This window comes from Desmodus rotundus, chromosome 5 (genome assembly GCF_022682495.2).
Source record: "Desmodus rotundus isolate HL8 chromosome 5, HLdesRot8A.1, whole genome shotgun sequence".
NCBI classification, from domain to species: domain Eukaryota; kingdom Metazoa; phylum Chordata; class Mammalia; order Chiroptera; family Phyllostomidae; genus Desmodus; species Desmodus rotundus.
This window is the reverse complement of record NC_071391.1, coordinates 128,762,429-128,785,053: the sequence shown is the minus strand read 5'-3', so window position 1 is coordinate 128,785,053 and position 22,625 is coordinate 128,762,429. Positions and strand designations below refer to the sequence as shown.

General features: G+C 35.9%; 1 protein-coding gene across 23 annotated transcripts in view; it reads left to right on the top strand.

The window, feature by feature from the left end:
* NRXN1 (neurexin 1) overlaps nt 1-22,625 on the top strand; it is a 1,071,808-nt gene that overhangs the window by 113,097 nt on the left and 936,086 nt on the right. The gene's annotated exons all lie outside the window — the stretch shown is intronic.

The window sequence follows — 22,625 nt, the reverse complement described above, 5'->3', positions numbered from 1 at the left end:
GCTATATCATCTTCAAACACTTAATTCTGGAGCCCACCTGCCCCAGCTATTCTGCACTGGGATGTAAGTTTAAGCATGCGCAGCATTGAAGTAGTTCTGCTCATCACTTCATTGTCTGCTAGATGTCACGCACACAAACTCCACGATAACCTGGAAGAGGCAGGACTGTGGAAGAGAGAAACAGAGGAGCAAGACAAGCCTGTTCTCTGTTTTGTGTATACTAACTCTGTTTTAAGAACATTATCGACCAGGTGCATATTCTTGCATCTCTTGGTAAGTCAGGCATGTGCACTCCTTGACAACATTGGTGTCCAATTTAAAAGCATGTATAATTCACCATGTAGAGCCATCCACATTATGTTTAGTGTTTGCAACAAAAGGAGGTAGATGATAGGCAGCTTGGTAAATATGTGCCATAGCCTTTAAATTTAACTTTTTAAACTATATGTGAATGTGCCCTTGGTCTCTAGTTGTTTGTTTGTATGTCTGTTTGTTTGCATTTTGGGTTATTTCAAACACAGGAATGTGTCTTATCCTTGAATTCTCTGAATCTTTCTTATGCTCTAAATCTTACTCCAGTGACTGGGCTCAAAGCCCAGGGTCCTGCAGCTTCATGTTAGGCCACCTAGCAGGGAAATGCTTCCGCTCACAGAAGCACCTGAACTTGAGTGGGGCAATAGGTAGGAAATGGTATCAAAGTTTTAAAAGTGTGAAGTAGAGCTTTAGAAACACATGTTGCTTGGATACTCTGAGTTAATAAAAAAAGGACATACACTATTGCAGTTTGTTATTTGGTCAACCATTTTCAATGGTGTAATTTGATCTCGTTTTAAGCATTCCAGCAACTATGCAAATGGCAGTATATCTTGCTTCTTTTAAAGATTTTGTGCACCATTTGGGATGATTTTTCACTTTTATTTTTTGAGGACAAAGTACCACCCACTTTTCTTTCCTAAGTGGGTATTTCTCACCATGTTACTTAGTATAAGACTCAGAATGGTATAGTAGAACTATATATTTTACTTTACTGGCTCAGTGAAGTGTATCTATATGTTTGTGTATGTTCCTTGTGTACATTGGTAGGGATGCATGTATATACAAAAACTTTCTCAATATGCACACATATATGCATTATGTTGTGAAAAGGTAATTCTTAAAAGTAATTTTCTAACTATATAGCCATTTAATTCTACATAAAGAATAATTCATGTTTATGCTAAGTTGATATTTGTTTTGGTGTAATTAATATTGTGTCACTTCATTCAGTTTTACCATTCAGTCTTAAATCGTTTCTGTAGGTATGTGTGTCAAACATATCTTTGCTAAAATTTTCATCAAATTTTATTCCTCAATGAGCACAAAACTACAGAGGGTAGGGATTTTCCTTTTTTCTTTACATTCTGCTTCTGTTAATGGGACCAGGATGCTTTCTGATGTTAAATCAAGAAAGAAGATTTAAGATGGACTTGATTGTTCTGCAAATCAGACTGATCCCATTACATGTTGTTTGATTAGATGTATAGAAGTGAAAATGTGATTTGTAAGTCTTTAACTGAAAATTAATTCAATAAATCTGCATTCTAGATCAAAAATACAATCTTGTCTGTGACATGCATCCACATTAAAAAGTGTTGTTATGATTGGGAAATGAAAACATGGACGAGTCAGCCAGATGGCAGACTGGAAGTGCTGTGAGAATGGGAAAAAGTGATGGGCATTTAAAAAGATAAAGGTACCACGAATCAGGGTCGTTCTTCAGTGGCTATCCTTGCCTTGTGCCACCTGTTGGAGAAGTCAAAAAATGTCTAGCAACTTTACATGGTAGCTTTCTATGTCAGATTAAATCCTAAATGTTAACCTCCTTAGGCTAAAATAACTGATGTGCATTGTAAATTTATGCCTCCCAAATCTTTCTGTCACAGTATAATCCTGTAGTATTTTTCTGGACACCACATTTCTCTTTAGGAGTAGTGAGTTCAGGGTCTCTGGGATGATCATCTCTGGATTAATGTATTTTTCTAATCCAGAAGTAAAATTGGATTCAGGAGCATTATTGTAATTATTTTAATTTTTTTTCTATGGATTTTTAAATATTTTCCAAATTTCTAAATGCCCAGTGGTAAATGAATGCATTTCATTTTTTTTAAGAAGGAGAAAAAAGGTAACTCATCTAAAGAGAACATTCATTCTGATAACCTTCTTAATCTTTCTCCCCAGTCTTTAAGCTCTGGTATAACTGTGATGGATCCTTATAGAGTCAGTGTGGATCCTTCCATACTTCCTAACTCATTTTTCAGGGTTTGGAAACTTAAAAATCCCGTATCATGTGTACATCACAAAAATGGCTAAGTCAGCTGGAGACATGTTAAGAATCATTGCTATGTGCTCCTGGAACCATAATGAATAAAGCTTTGTCACTCTTCCCATAGACCATCTTCTGCAGACCAAACTATAGAGACAATTATTTGGATTTGCTTTCATGTTTTATAAACAAAGAAATGTCACCTTTAACTGGATACAATTAGGAATAAACTTTGTTTCAATGAATTATAGCTTTCTTAGAGATAGCTGAAGACATATTCTCTAGAGCAAACCTTACTTCTGCCGCATGTGGCTACATGGATCCAAATGGCCTTTGTTAAGTTGTAGTTGCTTTCTTTTCCGGTATGAAATTTGTCAGTGGTATTGTTGGGATCATTGATGGTGCTAACTTTAGTCTTCCATTTTATTTAGAATGCAAGTGTATCAATTTGCCTAGGAATTTAGCATTTTTTCCCATGTGTGTTTAACTGGTCACTTTATTCCAACAATTACTTTCTTACATTATATTTTACTTCACTGGTTGTCTGAAAGTAATGAGTGACCATTTTTTATGAGAAAATGTTAAGTAAATTACACTGCAAATCTAGCATCATGGATGATTAATAGCGCAAGAGCCCAGGTTAATAACTGCCAGTTACCTGTTGGTCATTTGATTGGAAGCCTGTATTCTCCTTCCTAGCCATCATCATAATTGTAATTACATATTTATATGTATTTATAAGTTTATATTTACATGGGTGATTATACATTTAATGTGAACTGTTCCTAATAGAATGTAAGCTCCATGAAAGCAGGAAGGTTGTCTTTCTTTTTAGTTGTTGTATTTCCAGAAAAAATTTCTAACTGGGTCTTGGATGTGCCATTTTCATGACTTACATACGTGAGCGTGGAGGGCGCACTGGAAGAGGGAGATGTACAGGAAGACCTGGAGGGTCTGGCGCGGACAAAGTGGAGGGTAGAAAAGAAGAGGAAACGTATTCAGATATCTAAAAAGAATTATTGCGACAGGTTTCATGGATCCTCTGTCTCTAAAGTTTCTCTTTTTTTCCCCTATCATGCATATCCTTTTCCAAAGTTGCAGTATATCCCTCTCGTAAGGCATCGTTCTGATACCACTTTAATACCCCTTAGCATATGCACAGCAATGGGTCTGTAAGGTTATAAAGTCAATCATATTTTGTGTTTAAGGGTTTCAGAAATTTTAATGTTATTCACTGTCACAGTGGCAAATAATCAAATTTTATTTTCTAACTTACCCTATTCATGCAAAAGCAGGTATAAGAATGTTACTGCAATTGAAATCTGCCGTTATTATACTATCTACTGTGGTTTATGTGAGTTGAGTTCTCTCCTTTTTTTAATCTCACTTTATCAACTGTCATATATTATACCATATGACCTGTGCTTACATAGGATTTGGGTTATAAACTTCAAAAAAGCCAAAAGTTGGCTCTTATCTGATGTGATCATATTTGCTAACCCTTGCATTCATAAATCCTACTGCATATTTGCAAAATATATGCCCCGTTCGCTCTTTCAAATGAACATTCATGGTGTGATTGTCCGGGTTTCTCATGTTACTAGAAGGCCAAGGTCTTACAACTGTCAAACACACAGACACACATTTTATAAGTGCCTGAATTGTGTTGTATTAGTGACAATGAAGATCTTCAGATAATTTATAAAAAAATAAAATTAGATATTGATTCCACTATAACTACTTGATAAGCCATATTGATGATTATGTTTTAAAACTTTATCTGTAATGTCATAGCGCAATTAATATTCTAAAGATAGATTTGCTATCATTAATATTTAGTGAAGAATAAAGCATTTAGTATGTTTTATTAATTTTCATTTGTTTCCATGGTTTTTGTTACCATCCTTTAGCTCTCGTGCTGGTACACAGCTAATTTGTCTGTGAAGTACCCACCTTCCAATCACTAACATCATGATGTGTGTTCGTTTTATAGCTTTTCCATACATTTGCTGTGGTTTCTGATGAACTAGTTTCTTCTGTGTATCTTCTGTATGGCTTCTTAAATCGTATTTCCTCATTTAGCTTCATAATATTAAGTTTTTAGAAGCACTTGTGAATGTTGACAGGATCTTACTGTATTAAAATGCCTGTGTTTGGTGCATATGGAACCTAAGAAATAACATTTTGAATTATCTATCATGATTAGCCACTGGATGATCTTCATTTGCCACCATGGAACGGGGAAAGACCAGAATACCGCTACGTAAAATCAGATCTCAAATATCTTCTCATCAGTATGATACGCAGAGAAGGCTCTGTGACTATTAGAAATGGCATTTATTTCGCAGTTCTTCTTTAGTCTACATGCCCATCGGTTCTGAGTACAATCAACAAAATTTTCTTGAAGACTAAATATGTGTTATCTGTTGCTGTGATATAGTCAATTTTGTCATATTTATCACAAATAAAAGCCTCAGCTCCTTTGTACCTCTGTTCTCTTGGTTCTGTGATGAGAAGTTTTCCATGTATTTATATACTCTATAAAAATGATGGCACTGCATAGCTGATAAACTGAACAAAGATCTTACTAGACTGTAATAGATTAGTTTATCCTCAAAGAAGAGCAGAAAAAGGACTCTCCACAGCCTAACTGTTTAAAGAATGAGGTTGTATACGTAATTATTTATGTGCTTCACTGAAATGGATTGTAAATAGCAAAAAACTTAAATTATGGCATACTAGGTTTTAAAAAGATTATTCTTTTTCCAAAGGAAGTGATTTTATTTTTTTCATTATTTTATTTTTCCAAAATAATTATTTTGCTTTATTTATCCCTTTTAAAATGTAAATTTAAATGTGAATTTAAGTTTTTTTATAAACCGGCATCAACACAATTAGTCTGGTAAGAGGGTGTTTCTTAAATTATGTAGGCCAGTGATTTTAGAGAACAATGCAGTTTCCCAGAGTGCTCAGCTCACATACTGAATAAGTTTGAGTCTTTAATTAGAACTACAGAACTGCTGATTAGGGAAGAACATTACAAATTATCTAAAAAAAAGCAAACCCAGAAACTGTTGACATTTTGAAATATAAGGTTTGGTAGAGAATATTGCTTATTATATAATAGGAAAAAGCATTGTGGATACTTTGACCAGAAATAACTGATATAGAATAAGCAGTCTCTATTCTATATCAGTTATTTCTTTACTGATAAAGTCTTTAAGGAGACTTTAAAGGCTTTTTTCCTCTTAACACACCAATCATTATAAAACAGGATCTCATCCTTATTCTTACAGAATAAATTTAGAGGTAGTATGAAGGACAACAACCATAGAGTGTTACCTTAGGATACTTTTGCTTTTCATTTTTAAGATTTCCATTGTAGGGGAGTAAAATTCCATCCTTTAACAGGGAAACAGTTTAGTGTTGGGTCCCGTATTATGGTGAATATTGGTATAAGAAAGCATAAAAGAGTGATTCTACTCAACCAAAATTATTTGGATATTTTGTAGCTTGACACTAACATTTCTCTTACACACAATGATGGCAATGCAATGGACTTGGCTCCCCTTTGAACAAATGTGGGGGCCATTGGCTAAGAACTGCTTTCTAGATTCAAATTTACAAGCTGATGGGTACAAGGAGGTAAATATTTTCTCATGGGCCAGAAGTACCATCCAGAGAAAAGCTCTTTTGTTTTTAATTAATGTTTTTTTTCTCACTAATGACATATAGTGATATATGAGTTGTACTTCTACTAATCCCTTAGTCACCTGAAAACCAAATTTTCAAGGAAAAGCTAATTAGGGAGTTCTCTTTTTAGATAACTACCTTTCCTGGAAAAATAACAACATATAATTACCTTGAGATACTTAAATAATTGACTAATACTCTCACATCCTTCAAGATTTGGCTCAAATGGTACCATCTGAAGAGAATTTTCCTGACCATTGTTTTAAGCATTATTTGCTCCTCTTCTGAACTGGCAGATCCCAATCTAGTTTTTCTTCCATAACAAATATTCTCTTTTAAAATACTTAAAATGTTATTTAATTTGTTCACTGTTGATTGCCTGTCTTTCTCCTACCAGAAATGATGGGCAAGGACCTCTGTCCTGCCCTGGTGTATCTCCCAAGCTCCTGATCAGTGCCTGAAACTGTCGGTGATCAATAACTCTTGCGTAATGACTACTGACCGGCCAAATAAGTGTATAAAATTTCCTTTTAGAGTTTATTTTGGACATTGTTTTTGCCTCATCATACACTAATTTTCAAATTTCTCTGTTTGCATCAAGGCAACTCTTCTTATGAAGGACAAACAAATAAAATCAAACTAAATGCATCTCCTTGAACTGGGAGCAAGGAGGACTCAGCCTTGACCACTTGAACTTTCTTGTTTTCCATCCAATTTAGGTGGTCTCAGAGAATTTAGAAGGGTTTTGGAAACCACGCCAACCACTAATGGTCAAGCCTTTCCTCTAAAATTCCTCTAATATCCCATCTTAAAGGAATATTTCTTTAAAGGGACAATCATCCATCTTTGCATGTGTCTCTGTATGTAGGTAACAAGAAGAGACTCCGGGAATTTCGGCTTCTAAATAGCATGTGACTTTCAGGGAGTACTTGTTAGCAACTTGTGACAGAGAGACAGTGTTTCAGAGAAGTGGACCCCTTCTCCCTTATGTTCATGTAACTTATCCTTGCTTCAAATATTAAAAGAAACAGATTCAGTCTTCTCAGATCCTCAGAGAGTTATGTGTGTCCAAAGGGTCTCCGACTTTTTTCCTGCCTGGGGATAAATGATATATTCAACTGGATAATGTATCCAGTACTTAGTACAGGTCCCCATCCTGCTGTCTTAAGCTGAGGAACCTCTGCTGAACAACCACATGGTAGGAAATCTCTGAACTAAAAAGCAACAGTAAAACTGTGGTGCCTAAGGACATTTCTCCCTTCACATGAGTGTCTGATCCCTTGTCCTTTTAGTACAGGTACAAATAGAGATGGAAAATCAGAACAGTTTCATTCAATCTTAGTCATTATTACTGAAATCGCCAATGAGATTCTTCTTCATGTGGGACTGTTAAACATGGTGTAAAGCCCCAGCTATTCAGAATGGATGTTTCCAAGATTTCTGACATTAAATATAAACACAAGGATAATAGCAATTACCATTTTTCAGGACATGTCTTTACATACTCAAATTATATCTACTTACACAAAACATATATTCCACTAAGTGGAATTTTTCCTTTTCTGCTGGGGTTCGTTGCCTATGAATTTCATGTGCCTATGATCACATGACAGCTCATTCAGATCAGCAGAAACTCCAGTAATTATTAGTATTTACTTTTTATTACATAGTCCAGATATAGACTAGAAAATTAGACTACTGGGATAATGAGTAATTCAGGAAATAAAAATGACTTACGTGTTTTATGAAGTTTCTAAACAATAGTTTATTTTTGGGCCTGAATTACCTGGTCAACTGACCCAGTTGTTTTTTTCATTTCATTTTCTGAACTTAGCATTTTAAAGGCAGTAGAGATTTGCAGAAAATTAAATTACTCCATTCAAGGAAACAATTGCATTTAGATTGGGCCGAAGTGCTGCCAGAAGGAAGGAAATCCTTAAATTGGAGAGTTGTGATTTCACTTCACAGGAAATCCTAGTCCACCAGCCTAACGATAGGTTTGTACAGATTGCTAGTAGCAAAATGTGCCAGAAATCTTCTGCTAAACATAGTAAATGGATATTTTTGATGCTGTGCTGACTTACAAGAATTATGATGGCTTGTTATGACTGTCTTTCTAGTGATTATTTGTTTAAATAAAAGAATGCATTATCTGTCAGCAGGGCATACATTTTAATTACTTCCCTAGCAGTGGGGTTGGATTTGCACTAATGCATCTGTACTTTCCGTGTGATCTGTGGCCTTCTTAGTCAGCAGACAGGGTGAAATTGTAAGTCATTCAATGCTCTGGAAAGAGAGAAAAGCTGATTCGTCCAAAAGAAAGCCAAATTTGGACTGATGAATGTGAGGAGAACTTGGTTGGGTATTTGCCCTCTCGTTATTTGTAAAAAGTAATAGCATGACCTATTAGGCTAAGTGTTTTTTCTGCAGCTACTTCAAATATGTCATTCCCTAATTAGAAGGCTATTTTGTGTAAAGGAGGACCTTGCTGTGTAAACAAGGCTGGTCCAGTGGCTTACTGTCCCGTTAGAACATGCAAACAATCTCTCAAGCACTACAACAAACCTTGACCTCAGTACCATTGTTCTGACCCAGTGGTTCTCAGGTTGGTTTTCCAGCCCTCCACAGCCCCAATCACCTGATCAGTTAATTAATCTTAACTTAACAGATAATTTTATTCAATGGGACTATGGTGAATTGGATTCCTGTTCTTAAAAAAAATATGAACAAAAAGTCAAAAAAAAACCCAAACCAAACCCCTCACCTCCCCCATAAGCTTCTAGAAGTTTTGTGTAGTGTTCCCAGCTCAGCAAACTGGCTTTTGCCCTCTAAGAGTTGGTGATTTGTTCTTCACGGTCATGAAGGGTTCTTTTTCCTGCAGGGACACATATAGCTTCCATTTCAGTCCACATTACTTCTGTGCTGAAAGGCTTTTTCTTATTAATTCAAATAATTATTATCTTGTTTTCTGAGAAGTTGGTGCATTGGGAAACAGTATATGGTTATTCAATTAGATCTACCTTTTGTCCCTGAAACTAGGTAGTTGATTTTCACACTAGTAAGATGTCACTGGGCTCTTTCAAACCTTGAAGTAAAAGTCATTAAAAATTTCATTGTTTAGAATCCGGTTCTGTGATAAACATTAAAAAAGAAAAAACTGAATATGTAATAGCATTTATACTTTTTATATATTGCCCACCCATGGATACTTTGTAATATATTTTAAGCTCATTATCTATAGTAGATTATGGTAAAGAGATCCAAAGGGAAAGCTGAATAGCAAATGCTAAGCTCATGTAAAATAATGCTATAAATATATTTCTATACAATGGAAAATTTAATTATGATGACTTATTTTTCTGGAAATTATGGTGAAAGGCATTAAATAAAACAGGAATATTATTTCTACAAAGATTATACTTTAGGGGATAGAAATTTGCTTCCTAGAGTCTATTAAAAAAGAAAAGGTAATATATTTATGAGACATTTTAGAAATGACAGTTATATGGGAATATATTAGCAGATTTTTTAAAGTCTGCAAAAGGAACTAGTTAAAAGAATGATGTGAAAACAAGAAAAAGCCGAGAGGAGTGCTGAAGGTGAGAAAGCCACGTTTTGGGGGTGGGGGTCGGAGCTAAGGGGGAATAATCCCGTGGTGGTTGTTACAGCAAGACATTTTTTTGTCCAGGTAGAAAAAATGTAATGATAGCAGCCTGAGGGGGCAACTTTGGGAGCTAATCAAGTTCTGTACATAAATGGTTACACATTTCATGTGATTTGGAGGGACACCCAAAGGTATCCCCTTGCCAAATATAAATCTCTCAGTAGCCCTGCTATGTTGTAATTATTTTTAACATACAGTATTTGAAAGTGCCACATAAGTTGCCCTAGGAATCAAATAGAGTTTGATTATTGATAAATGATTCAAATAAAATTAGGTAATTTTCAAGGAAAACAAAAGAGCAAAATCACCAACTACATGGAAGAAAGATTTTTTAAAAAGAGGCCAAAAACATTTATTCTTTGTATACGTATGTTAAAGGCTCATTGAGTCACAGATTTTGAGAAAGGGAGTAGCAGAAATTGGAAGGTTGGGTGTGTGTGTGCGTGTGTGTGGTGCATTCATTTTATAGTAACTTGTATTACTGTTAATGAAAAATATATATCTTTTTTTTATATCTCAGCGAGCCTGAGAATACTAATCAAGCAATAATTGTCATCTTTTATGCCTCTAAATAACAAAGGCAAGATGTTTTCCTTTAATTTATTTTTTAATTTCCTTGATTAGGGTATTAGGATTCTGTGTAACATGAACTAGTGTTAACATAAATCAGATAAGCCTTTTGTTCTAGATGACACAGTAGAAAAAGCTCAGCTTGCTTTGGACTTGTTTTGCTTAATTGCTCCTCCTCATTAAAAGAGAATATACAATGAACAGATCATAATTCTTTCCTGTCCTTGACTTCCTTTCTGGGGTAGGTTTTGGAGAGTTAGAAACTATGTGAAAGTTATAAGAGTGACCATTATGAAAAGTAAAGAAAGCTTGGTAGGGGCACAGGGCCTTTATTCTTGTGATCTGTGGGTCTGTTAGCACTTTGACTCAGAGATAGGATTTAAGTGAAAAGTAATTTATTGGATTCAGAAAGTATGTGGTAATATGTTTTAAACAAAGATAATTGTGAAATTCACTAAAATCAGAATCACAGTAATTACTTTATAACAGAAAAAGATTTAACAAATAATAGAATCACAGATTTGGCAGAACTTCAGACGTCTTCTACTCCACGTGCCTCCCCGGCAAACTCCTCTGTAGTTCTGCGATGATTCTGGGATGGGCGATGATACAAACTCGGTTTGCGTGGACATAAGGAGTGTGTACTTGCCACCTCACTAAGTAATAGTCTTTTAAAGAAGTTTTAATTATTAAAGAGTTTTTCTTTATTTGCATGAAAATCTGTCTACTGAAACTATCACCAATTAGCTATCTGCATGTTACTGTTGCTTCTTAAGATATCCATTGAGTTTCTCCAGTGTGCTGTGCTCCGTTTTCAGTTTCTCTGGAATGAAACACTGTTACGGCCTCATCCACATTAAAAAAAAAAAAAAAAACTTCTATAAATACATTACCCACCCTCATATCCAAATCCAAGTTTTTCTTTTTTCTAATTTTATATTTTCAGTTTCTAAAACCATTCTTCACAGTATTGAAATCCTTCCCATATCTTTCTTGGCCATCTTCTCCTCCCGGCCTGAATAAACACTAATTGTCGGGATATCTCTTGAAGCCCAGTCCAGAATTAATCGCAGCAACCTGAATGTCTGAACAGGGCACCGTGAAATGGAAGCATTCTCTGCTTCTGGAAATGATGGCACCTCCAGTCAAAGGTGTGTGTATTGTTTGTTTTGTGGTTTTGATCAGTTTACCATTTGCTGACTCATGTTGAACTTTTAGTCATTTGAAACCTCTCAGTTTTGCCACATGAACTGCTTGAAGCTCAGCCTTCCCATATTCTATGCAATAATTACTATTGTGAGCCTACTTCAAAGCATGCAATATTTCTATTCAATTTCATCTTTGATTATTAAAAATAAATATATGCTCAGTGCATATATTTATATGTTCAGTGCATAAATATATGTTCTGTGCAAGAAGCTGAGATTACAAAAATCAATAAGATGTGGTGTAAGGCAAGGCATCTGTCTTAGATTTATAGCTCAGTAGTAGGTAAAGACATTTTTACATGTGAGTCCCATTACCAGCTAAAGCCTCAGATAGAAGTTATTTCTAAGGACCAACATTCCTTATTATCTGAATCCTATAGAACTTGGGTGTGTGGTAGATTGTCATGGTTGAGTAGTGTATTTATTTTCTCTCAATGCCCTAACAAGTTTCATAAATATAACATTGTAACACTATCACATTATCCTGAAGTTTCATAGGTCACAAGTTCAACCTGGGTCCCACTGGGCCCAACTCAATGTGCCAGCAGAGTGGGTGTCCTTTTCTGGTGGGTCTCGGAGAGAATCAACTTCCTTCCTTTTCCACCTGTTTGAAGCTGGAAAGAAGCTCCCTTTGTGACCCCTTTCCGTTGTCTTCAAAGCCAGCTACCTTGAATCTCTTTGGCCATTCTTATGTAGTCACACTTCCCTCAGACTCTCTTCTGTTTTTCTTTTCTACATATAAGGAGTTTTATAACTGCACTTGGCCCACCTGGATAATTCAGGATACTCTGCTTGTCCTCAGGTCACCTGATTAGCAAATTTAATTATATCTGCAACTTTATTTGACTTTGACATGTAATGTAATATATGCACAAGTTCTGGGGTTTAGGATGTGGACATCTTTAGGATACCATTTTTTTTGTACCACAGGTAGAAACATTAAGGCAAAAGAAAAATGTGAATCAAGTCGTGGAGCTATGTTACAGAAGTGCTGATTCTAAGAGTTGAAACAATTGAACATAAATGGAACAAGGGAACCTAGAAGATCCAACTGGCAAAAACAGATAAGGTCAAGATGATGAAAAGTCTCAGAGAACAAGATGAAGTTTGCTTTTTAGAAAGATTGTTCTGGAAAGAGAACAGATATGAGGAATGCAAAACTAAAGATAAGAGAACAACAGCAAATCAACTATGATTTAGTCAAGAAAGACATCAAGGGTTTACCCAGGGGTGTCCAACCTTTTGGTTTCTCTGGGCCATACTGGAAGAAAAGTTCTCTTGGGCCACACGTTAAATACACAAACACTAATGAAAACTAATGAGCAAAAAAAAAAAAAAGGTTTTAAATAAATTTACAGTTTTGTGTTGGGCCACATTCATAGTCATCCTGGCTGCGTCCTGGCTGCATATGGCCCGTGGGCCACAAGTTGGGTACCCCGGGCATTTTGTATGGCATCAGAGATGGAGAAGAGTGGAGATACTACCAGGAGAGAGAATGTACTACCAGTTTTGACTCTGTACTAATGGTCATATCATATTTCTCCAGGCTTTTCAAATATGAGGGGGGACCCAAAAAACCCAGAATTATCTTCTGAAGGGCAGGCCCACTGTAGTACAAGCTTCCCCAGCTAGGTGAGTGTTCTAGGAACCCATCTGTATCAAATGTACCAGCAGGCATTGTTGTGAGAGGCTGTGTTTGGCTTCAGTGAATTTTTTGAAGACTCAGTGTGTTTGCTCGTTTCATAATGGGGGTTTCATGAGTGCACTTGTTCACACAACACAGTGTTGAGCAGTTTTGGGCCAAAAACAGTAAGACCTTCATGTCCACCTTCCCTATTCACCCCATATCACCCCGAGCAACTTTAATTTTTGTTTTTTCAGATGAAAAATGTCCTTGTTTTGTTGATTTGGAAAAGGTAAAACAAAAAAATAGCAGAAGCACTAAAAGGCATCAAAATCAACAAGTTCAAAAACTGTTCTGAGCAGCGGAAAAAATGTTTCAATAGGTGTATTGCATCAAATGAAGAGCACTTTGAAGGTGGCTGAAGTTTAAACATGTGAGAATACATACATAATTTTCGTAAATAAATTCCATTTTGGGTCCCCTCTCCTATGTCATGTTTTTAACTATGTAAAAAATAAAAAAGAAGGACCACACAGGATAACAAGAGGTTAATTTTTAAGAAAAGAAAGTTCCTTGAAGAAGTAGTAATTGAACTGGAAGAGGTGAGAAGTGAGGATAGACTTACCAGGGAAGCGAGCACCTGGAAGAAGAATGGCATGATTAGAAACATTGAAACAGCCTCATTCCAAATATGGCAAGTTTTGGTTGACACAGAGATCTAGCTGGGGGGCAGATTTAGAGTCAAGGAACTGGCAGCAACCTGGTTCATAGCTGCCGTTATTTTAAATTGAATTTGAATGTCTTAGGGCAGGATAGGCACTCCCCGTATTTCCATAGTGTCTCTCCTTCCCTATGGTGTGCCCTAACCAGACACTCACATTGCTATTGCTTACCTGCTGCCTTAGATACATGGTTTATGACCCTAGATTTAGAAACAAACTTTGCAGTCAATACACTGCCAATTAGTGTGTGTGTGTGTGCACGTGTGCCATTATTAGAAATTGACTTTAGGAAGACATTTTCATGGTAGAGTGGATTGCAAGTTGTAATGAAGGAGGATGGGATCATTAGGGGAAGATAAATGAGCTAGAAGGTTGTAAAAACAGGTCATGGAAAAGGCAGTGGACCCTAAACCATTACGATAATCATTGGAAAAAGAAAGGAGGAATCAAATGTGAAAGACTGTATTCAAAATTTCTCTAGGGAGTGGTTTGGGTCTTGTTCTTTTTGTGGTGCTTATATGGGGCAAGACAGAGGATGGATGTTCAATAAATAAATGAATGAAGACTTTGGAGGAATTGAATTGGATGTGAGAGGTGAAAGGAAGTAACTGGAGAGGACTTAAAAAGCCTGAATATGAATAACTAGAAGTATCACGTTTCTGATTCGGTGGGAGAGTAAATTTTATCTTATGTGAAGTTTAAAAAAGATATTCAGGAAGACGCATTCAACACAGAGATTAACGTAAGACTATGACCCTTAGGGTGGAGGGCATAATTAAAGGAGAGTATGAAAATGTTTAACTTACAGGTAACGGCTTAATTTATCCAACAAAAATATATATCAAGATAAACTATGGATAAGTAACTGTTTAGGAAAAAGGTCAGATCATTTAGTGCAGACAGTTTGTTTTATGGATGACAAAATTGAGAGACAAATGTTTGGTTGTCCAACAAATAAGTGTAAGACTTGACCCTACAAGGTAAAAGGATGTCCTTCGAATCTTTTCAACACATTATTTCAATGCTTTCTGCTTCCCATTTAAAAAATGCCTATACTGGCTCATTCTCTGCTTTATCTTGCCAACTCTGAAGCTGATCCATTTGGAAAATTCAGGCATAGACTGTTTAATCCTTAGGGACTTGAAGCTTTCCCTCCATTTCAAGACCTAACATAAAAGATGGCACTGCAAGAAAGCCTAGGCTGAAAGCCACCCGCTTTATTTTATTAATTCCAAGTATTTTGGCCTGGCCACACTGATTGTCTCATTTTTCGAGTCAAATTGTTGGAATGAAACAAGTTATGTCCTCCAGTTCTAAAGTTTGCATCCTTCTCTATGGTGAGTAAATGTCAGTGGGGCTCGTTGGGGCCTGCAGGTTTGTGTAGGTATCTCAGGACCACCGCTGGGGGTTAGGAGCACAGAGGGGGCGGACCTTAGAGCCCTTGTCCAGATTCAAACAGAGTACAAAAGCCTTTCCCGGGATAAAAGTAGTGTCTCTTATTTTAAAATATTTGAAAACTACTAGAGGTTATTAATCTCAGAGTTTTAGCCAGCATTTCATTGTTTTTGAGTTCACGGATTACATTAAAACACTCCAAATCCTCTGGTTATATTTTGTTTGCTTTTTTCTTTTCTTGATTATGTTCCAGTTAAAGGTGAGATCATATGGTATTTGTCCCTCACCACCTGGCTTATTTCACTTAGCATAATGCTCTACAGTTCCATCCATGCCATTGCAAATCCTGTTACTTCAAATGAGTAAATCATGAAAATTCAGTTTTACTGTAAGAGTACCGTGGAACCTTGAGCCCTGTGGTAAGCAGCATCACTGGTTCCTTAGCCAGTCTAAGGCCACATGGGGAGGCAAGGGTTTCAAGTATTCACAACTAAATGAGAGGCTTTTCCACTGTGAGGAAAAGAAACACGTGTTGGGACATGTTTTTTAGAAGCAACACATAATGTTTTCATGTATATTTTACCATTTCTATTTGTTTCCATTGCTGTTTGTAAGCCAAGTTTTATTTTGTGTTATAATTTACAGAACAGTTATTCAAAAGGCCCATCGAAACTGCAGAAAGTCAGCAATCGATAAAACTTAGGTTAGCGCGGCCCGGGTGGTGAATCCCTAGAAAGCAGAGAACATAAACAAGAGATTTAGAAGGGCCCCCAAACTAATTCCAGTTATCCTATTTTACTTTATTTTTAAAATTCTCCTAGCCTTGTCTAAATAAAAATAGTTTTGTTCTTCCTATTTATCTTATTCTTAAAAATAATAAATTGGTACAGGATAGGAATATATTCTCAGTATCTTCTGTATAAAGTGACATCATTGTAACTTTCCATTTTCAACAGCCCCATCTTTTGTTCATAAATACTTGTTTAGGATGTGTAAAGGCAGTTCTCCAACTTCACTTACCTTTCTCTTTTTGTCCTCTTCAAACATCAGCACTGGTGGTTCTGATTGAGGTGAAGTTATAGATTAGTGCATTGAATTAATATGTTAACTTAATTTCAACTTTTAAGATACTTTCTTGTCTAGTATCTTATAATAACTCTCTGAGATAAAGGGGCAATGATATTTGGCTCCTTTTTGGCAGATAAGAAAGCTTAACCAAGACGGTAACTTTCCCAAATCACACAATGATGGCGAAGTCCTTGAAGGATGGGTTCCCAGACATGTGCTCTTCCTCAGGAGAGTTGGAGTGTGATGTGGTGTGGCATAAGGTGAGGGTTGGAGATTTAGACAATCAAGACCCATGATGCATTTACAAATCCAGCATTGTTCAACTTTTTATTGTGGACACTAGTCCCTTAGGCTGATCCCTGTCACTCAAGGAGAAATTCAGGTTTAAACTCAGGAGAAAACGTTGAGCTCTTTTTCATGGCCATGGAGATGTGTTATTTCCTTTCACTGTATTGCCCACACTTCCCTTTATAACATGCATGTTACTCCAGATTGTCTAATTGCTTTATGATTAGGTGCTTTATTTACACCAAATAATTCCCTATTGGTAGCTTTCATATCTTATCCTTGAGTCATTATATATTTTTAAAATACCTGTGTGTTCCTGATATCATAATGCAGCACAAGTGTCTCCCAGAACACCTAATACACCGCTATAGTTGGTGTACGAAAGCCCCTGCTGATGGTTTTAATGTAGAAGGCTTTAGAAAACTGTCATTTTTGTTTCTTAAACTGCAGTTCATATATTTAACTTAATTCTGCCAGATATCAAAGGTTCTATAACATCACCTACATGAGGTTATGTCAAGCAAAAATGCTGTAAACAAGAACATAAAAGTGATTTGTGTGGTTTTCTGTCACCTTTTCCCCAGACTTTCCACAGATTTCTTTACTATATCCTGCAAAATGTTAGAATAAAACAACCTCAGCATCTCCTCAAAGAAAACTTTGATATTATTTTTACTCTTTTTCATTTTTAAAGTTTTTTTTGTGTGTATTGCTTCCCTCTTTTCCCTCTCTCTCTATATATAATTTTACAGGGCTACACTCACACAGAGGTATAAACTCATGGCAAGTAGCACCCATACACCCACATCTACTAACTCTGGCTGGGGGAGAAGTAAACAACAAGGCCTGGAAATGAAAAAGAGGAAGCCCTGGAATTTAATCAGCACAGTGTAAAGTAAGGACCCTCCTTTTACGACTCATCCCACCTTATTTTGTCATTGTGAAAGCACTGACTATTTTAGACTCTCTGGTACCACATAGCTAAGAAAGGTTTTCGATTTTATGGCCTTGGCAACTCCAGCACTGAGAACCTCAGAAATCACAATGGAATTCTGCTAATTCAGACTATCGACCTGGAGATTTGCTGCAGATGTTTGAATCCTGTGGGCTTGGAAGTATGTGAAAAATCAGGATCAAAAGCCAATCCATTGCTTTAGAATATGCTTCACTTATTTTGGGGACTATTGTTTGATTTTAAATATTTATGTCTCTGCTGAATAGTTCTTTAGCAAATGTTCTGCAGAAAATACATAATCTTTTTTTCAAGCTGAGTCTTCAGCCTTAACTCTCTGTTTGACAGATATATCTTTGAGTCATCTATATTTGGAAATAATTTTCAATCCGTCTACAAGAATCTGGAATTTGCTTTCCAAAATTGGTACTTTGTTTGAAATCTATTATGATTCCTTGAGCACTCAACACACTGCAGAGAATGCTTTCATAGACCTTTTTTTCCTGGTAAAAGTAAAATAAACAGTTTATTCTTTAAACTCTATTTTAATCTTAATATCTTCCATCAATAATGTAAAATATATTATAGGTCTATTTAAATATATTTTCAAAGCATTATTTTCTGGAGAATAGCTAACATATATGTTCTTTATATTAAGCAATTTATTTTATAAGAAAATTAAAATTTTTTAATAAGTAGAAGTTTGGGTTTTAAGATAATTTATTGATAATCCCATAGAGCATTATACCAAAATTGAATCATAGGAAGAACACAATATCTCTTTCCATTGCTTTTCCCACATCCTAGGAACATATCTGCTTTATTTGCTATTTCATAAAATGTGTTATCATTTTGGAAACCAACTATGGTAGAGCATCACTTGAAAAAAATCTTTTGAAATGTCTGACCTTAGAATTAGAATACATTATTTGAAAAGGGTTCCAGATAGAAGCTGTAAAATTGCTTGTATTTATAAAATGAAACTCTAACCAAAATCTTTGTGAGTTGCATTAAGAGCAACAGAAAATGCTCTAAATCTCCATACGGACCAGTTCTAAGAGGACAGGAACCGGCATAGAGAAAGAAAATAAGTTTAAAGTGAAAAGATCCTTCAGAGAGACATTGAATGACATAAGTTACTGAAACATTGACTGGATGGGACCCAAACTAGGCAACTTAATAGAGAACTTTATCTTCAAGCTTAGTCAATTACTAGACCTAGAACAAATCAAGTAATATTTGGAAATTGTGTGACCTTTCAAACCTGAACTAAACTTGTACAACAATTTTCTAGTAAAAACTGGTAAAAAGGTATACTCTTGCCTGATGATCCAACCCATTGTAATCGATCGTTACTACCCTTGTTTCTGTTTTTGCTGACGTCACTTTTATGATTTTATGAATTTATAGTAAAAAACACACATTTAAAAAGTACAGTTGGATGAATTTTGACAGCTGGGCACACTTGCGAAACCACACCATCATCAAGATATAGACCATTTTCATTACTTCCAAAGCATTATGCGTGCTTCTTTATCTAGTACATTCCTATTCCCATTTCACAAGCTGATAAGCCGTAGAACTACTTGACAACAAAGCTGTTGCTCTTAATCACTGACTCTATTTCATTTAAAAAAAGAAAAGGTGTTTTATGTTATTTCTCTTCTCAAAACACTGCAATTTCTCTCCATTTATTGTAAACCTGAAATGAAAGTTCATACTGTAGGTACATGGCATGATGTCATTTCTTTCCATGTGACCTCTCAGACCTCCCAGACCTCCCACTCTGGGTCACACTGAACTCCTTGCTGTTCCTCAGGCTCCTGACACGCCCATCGAAGGGCTTCGACTGTGGGGCCCCTCTCTCTAGGCCTGCCTTGATCACTCAGGTCTTTGAGGTCTGCTCGGTTTCACCTCACTGCAGGGGATCCTGAACTGTTCTATTAAATACTGCAACCTTCCACCTCTTGCCTTTTGCTCTCCCAATTCTTTCTACCCTTGTATGCTTTCCCTCTTTTTTGTCCATAGTGCATATTATTTTCAAATACATAAATGAATTACTCATTTTACTGGTGTAATGATTGTTGTCTGTGTATGTCTGCAGAATATAATTCCCTCAAGAGAAGTTATCTTTGTTAGGGTTGTTACTTGATTTATCCCAAATATCTGGAATAGTGTTTTCTTAGTTGGCACAGCTGTAACAGTTCTGATAGACTGGCTGGCCTAATCAACAAACATGTTTCTCACAGTTCTGCAGATGAGGAAGTCCAAGACCAAGGTTCTGACAGATTTGGTGTGTGGGGAGTGTTCTCTCCTTGGTCTGTAGATGGCCATCTTCCCCACTTATTCTCAGACACACAGAGAAAGACAAATTCTTTTGTCTCTGATAAGGCTGCTAATATCTTTTATGTGGGCTGCATCCTCATAACTTAATTGCCTCCCCAAATCCCCACTTCCTAATATTATCTTGGGGGTTAGCATTTCAACATATGAATTTATGGGGACAAAATCATTTAGGCAATAACAAGTGTCCTGCACATAGTAGCTTTCCCATTAAATATATTTAGGATATGAGGACAAATAATTTTGGTCTTCTTGCCCTATCAACTAATTTTTCTTTTCAGAAGAAATGGCATTAAACAGCATTTGGGTGACTTAGGGACATTTATATCCAGGACTATAACAGGAGTCTATAAAGAATAAGAAATAGTTTACTGTTTTAATCTCCTCTATGATCTTGTGTCTCATATTTTATTAAATCACAATATCAGCGATTTCCTAGATTGTGTCTTAGAGTTGGGAGGAGCCTGAAAGACTTGAGATAACTAGGTCTAAAAATCTCATTTTGGAAGCTTTTGAGGGTTGCAGAGCAATGACATTTCACAAGGGTTTTCTTTTGAAATCCCTTATTTATTTATTTATTTTATTGTTGTTCAATTAAGTTGTCTGCATTTTCTCCCCACCCCTCTGTTGAAATCCTTTAGATGGAACTTCTTGACAAATCAGTTATTTGTTTTAAGCCACCCTGATCCATTCCTTTTGGAGTCTGACCCTGAAACACAGTTAACTAGATTGCCGCTAATAAAACTTACTTTAGGGAAGAGAAAATAGACAAGTGGTGAAGCAGGTTGCCTATAATGATATGATGATTTAGTGCCATTTTCCTTGAAGGAAAAAGCAATCCAATATTGTGGAAGCATTTGCCAATCAATTAGAGCAAAGATTTTCATTTCTGCCCTTTTAATTCACCTTTTTATTCAGTTCTTTAGTTAACATCCACAAAATGGCTCATGGTTTGTGGTCATTTAGGTGCAAATGTGTGCTTTATTTCAGCATCAAAAACTACTCTTAAATGGTCTTGGGCGTACAGAAGCTTCCATTAAACTTGGTGAAGGAAAAATGAGTGAATCATTTCTTCTTTACTCTTGTGCTGAGTTGTTTGTGGTGGGAACCCTATTCAAAGTGAAAATATTTTATTTACTAGTATTTCATGTTACTTGCTGGAAAAGCAGTAGTAACTACGTTTGGTATGAGTGGGATGGGGAGTAACATGGAGGAATAATATCAGCATCATTTCGTGTTTTCAGGAAGAACATAATCTTGAAGGAAGGGCAGGAAATCTTTGTTTCCTAGTCAGAAAAGTATTAGGTTGCTATTTTGAACTATATTGACATAATTTATGTTTTTAAGCTAAATGTCTCATGCCAAATTTTCTTTCAATTAATTAAAAAATGTAAAATAGCATCTCTCAAGTCATATATTTTCTAGTAGATTGAGTAATATAAAATATATCTTGGTAAGTTTATTTTTCTTGCTGAGGTAATTTCTATATATTGTATAACCACATAGGGAACCCACCATTTTATTAGCAGTAATTTTTACATTGATCTTCATCGGCATTGGTGGTAAATATTTTTCATGTTCACTGGGCCTTGAACAATGTAAAATAAATTTACCCAGTGAAGTGCTGTCCATTTTATTCCAACTATTTTTATACATACAGAAAATATTTATTAAATGTTTCTGCTTCCATGGAAGGCATGTAGGAAGGAAGTTCTACATGAATAATCAGGGTCAAATCTTCAACTTTCTTCCAATTGACTTAAATTCTGTTTGCTGAAAATAATGAACAATTACTGACAGTCTTGCCAATTTCATTTGTCAAAACTCTGAGAATAAGTCAAGACTTTAATAAATGAAGGGCTGAAAAATCCTAAAGGATGCATTTAGAACCAAGGAAATACTTATTAACGAAGACCTTTGGTTTACTAAAAATCACTCCGTATTTGTGAATGTATACTCTGAAATATTTATATTTTATATTTATGTCATTGTAATTACCATATTTTCCTAAAACAATCAAAGATGAAGCGATTGATTCAATAAAAATTAGAATCATGTAGTAAAGATTTGTTTTACACTAACATTTTATTTATACAACACGAGGCATTTTAGATGTGAGAACAGCTTCTAAGAAGCATCTTCTGGTCTTTAATTATTAAACAATTTAAATGAGACAACCAAACCAAATTCTATATCAAACCCTATTTTAAAATGTTCTAGTGAGGCTGCCTTTTATATTACAGTTCTCATAAAGAATTCTATGCAAATGCCAAATGTTTTATAGTGGGAAAGCCCTTAGTAGCATTCAGAACACTAAGCTGAATAGATTTAACTATTAAGTGTTTGTGTCTTTTTCGGCTTTAGTCAAACTATCAGTAAATGAAGAGTTTCAACAATGCATTAATCTACTTTAAATTAACAGGTATTAACATGTACATATATAAACACATGTGGGTCACCTGTGTCCTTCAGAGAACAGAGGCTCAGATATGGTCAGGGATACAATAATCTGTTGAGAGGTAACAACGCTGAAAGAGAAGAGGAAAGAAGGAGGATGAGAGGTGGATGGGGCGTGAGATAAACCTCTAACCACAATACAGATCTGATCATCTCTCAGCCACCTCTATGGATTGCTCTGGAGCAAAGATTGCTCATTAGAGGAGTTCCGGGTTGGATAGCAATTGCCAGGTCCCCATACCCTCCCTCCCAACCCTCCCAATGCTAGTTATTGGCTGTGGGCTGTCCAGGAAAGCCTCAGCAGATCCTGAAAATGGTCATTGTTATCCGTTGTTCAGG